This window comes from Physeter macrocephalus, chromosome 18 (assembly GCF_002837175.3).
Source record: "Physeter macrocephalus isolate SW-GA chromosome 18, ASM283717v5, whole genome shotgun sequence".
NCBI lineage: Eukaryota > Metazoa > Chordata > Mammalia > Artiodactyla > Physeteridae > Physeter > Physeter macrocephalus.
The window spans coordinates 69,467,476-69,469,943 of record NC_041231.1 but is presented as its reverse complement, the minus strand read 5'-3'; the positions used below and the strand labels follow the sequence as shown (position 1 = coordinate 69,469,943).

General features: G+C 46.0%; 1 non-coding gene across 1 annotated transcript; it reads left to right on the top strand.

Annotated features, from left to right (window-relative positions):
• Positions 1 to 549: 549 nt before the first annotated feature.
• TRNAG-GCC (transfer RNA glycine (anticodon GCC)) lies at positions 550 to 622 on the top strand. The gene has a single exon. It is a non-coding gene; the product is annotated as a tRNA-Gly (tRNA).
• Positions 623 to 2,468: the final 1,846 nt, after the last annotated feature.

The window sequence follows — 2,468 nt, the reverse complement described above, 5'->3', positions numbered from 1 at the left end:
AGCTTTGCAAAGTCGGTGGTTCTCAATGTTGGTGCCTTTAAAACTGCTGCCCATACCCATGTTCACCAGAAAACATGTCGAAGTACATCCTTAGCAGCTTTATTTGTAAATGCTGGAAAGCACTTAGGTGGTGGTCCATCAACTGGTAAATGGATGAACAAATTGTGCTGTAGCTGTACAATGAAATGCCACTCTGCAACCAAAAGGAACAAAGTACTGATGCCTGTGATGGGGATTCTCACAGACCTGATGATGGAGAGGGGCGGGTAGCCAGACACAAACCAATACGTACTGTGGTGACATCAGAATAGTGTGTATCTGTGAGTGGGGGTGGGGCACTGACCAGAAAGGGAGACTTCTGGGGTACTGGTCATATCCTCTCTCTTGATCTGAATGGTAGTTAACATGGATTTACACACACACACACACACAAACACACACACACACACACACACAGAAATACATTGAATTGTAACCTTAACATTTGTGCACTGTACTGTAAGTATACTACACATCAAGAAAAATTAAAAAGCAAAATACTGGGGAAATTCCCTGGTGGTCCAGTGGTTAGGACTCTGCGCTGCCACTGAAGGGGACCCAGGTTCCATCCCTGGTCAGGGAACTAAGATCCCACAAGTCGCCTGGTGCAGCCAAAAAAAAAAAAAAAAAGGCAAAATACTGATGATTTGGCCCCATCCCCTGTGTCTGACTTAACTCAGTCTGGGGTGTGGCCTGGGTAAATGGATTTTTAAAAGCTTCCCAAAGGGTTCTCCTGAGCAGCAGGCATGAGACCAAACCTGCAAGAGCCAGAGCCCTTCCTCTCACTTTTCTGAACCCTGGGCTCTGGCTCCCTGCCCCTGACCTTGGCTCCAGGAGGAACACCACATTGCAGAGGGGCAGCCTGAGGTAGCAGGAAAGGCTCCGGGCTCTGCAGACAGAGTCAAGTTCCATCAATTCTTACTTCTGTGACCTTGAACAAGAAACATCTGTTCCTCTAAGCCTGTTTTTTGTTCGTTTGTTTTCTGTTTTTTGGGTTTGTGTGTGTGTGTGTGTGTCTTTAACATGGGGCAGGTGATAGACCTATATCTCACGCACAATACAGCGTAGGAGTGGTAAAAATGGAGTTGGTCTTGATAATGGTAATCTCTTTAAAATATACATCTGATCTTGTCACGACTGCCTGAAACCTTTCCGTGGCTCTTCATTGCACTTTGAATAAAATCCTACCTCTTTCCTGAGGCCACCATGCCTGTCCAGGTTCACCATGCTCACCATGTCCTGGCCGCTGGCTTGCCTCCCAGTTCAAGCCCTTCTCTGCAGCAGGGCCTTGCACTGGAATTGTTCCTTCTGGTTTTTCTCAACCCAAGCTCTGGGTCACCATGCCCTGATACTTTTCTTCATAGCTCCCAGCACATAATAGAGGTATTTGTTGCCTGGCGTGGGATCCGAGTGTGTTCTTGCCTCCACTTTTACCCCATCACCTGGCCCTGGGCCAGGTGCCTTGTGCCTCACTGCTGAATGTAATTCAGTGAACTCAAGGGTGCGCTGTCATCTGAGAAGTCTTTTCTAAATGTCAGAGGGTATTATTATTCGTCCTCCTTCCTGACTCAGTAACCTCTAATCTCCTCTGCTCACCATGAGGTTGCTGTTTACTCCTGAAACATTTAGTATCCCAATCATGTGTGAGACATCATGCTAACTGCTGGAGAGGACAAAGAGAGGAGCAAGGCATGGCCCCTGCCCACGAGAAGGCTCCATCCAGGGCTGGAGACACCACAGGAACCTCATCTGAGGATGAGTTGGGAAGTGCTGCAGTGTCCCTCCGCATCCTCTTCTCACTCCACATCCTCTCTAGGTGATCTCAGAGCCTCACGGTGTCTTAGATGATTCCCTGACCTAATGTAACCCAGCTCTCTCCCACAGGACAAATTCTGGGCTCTTTATCTAAAATCACCCTGGGGAGCTCTACCCACCACCAGTCCCTCCCATCAGGAAGCTTGCACAAGCCTCTTAGATAGCCTCATCCACCAGAGGGCAGACAGCAGAAGCAAGTAGAACTACAATTCTGCAGCCTGTGGAAGGAAAACTACATTCACAGAAAGATAGACAAAATGAAAAGGCAGAGGACTTTGTACCAGATGAAAGAACAAGATAAAACCCCAGAAAAACAACTAAATGAAGTGGAGATAGGCAACCTTCCAGAAAAAGAATTCGGAATAACGATAGTAAAGATGATCCAGGACCTTGGAAAAAGAATGGAGGCAAAGATCTAGAATGCAAGAAATGTTTAACAAAGACCTAGAAGAATTAAAGAACAAACACCGAGAAGAATTAAAGAAAAAACAAACAGAGATGAATAATATAATAACTGAAATGAAAAATACACTAGAAGGAATCACTAGCAGAATAACTGAGGCAGAAGAACGGATAAGTGACCTGGAAGACAGAATAAGAGATTATAGTCAAAA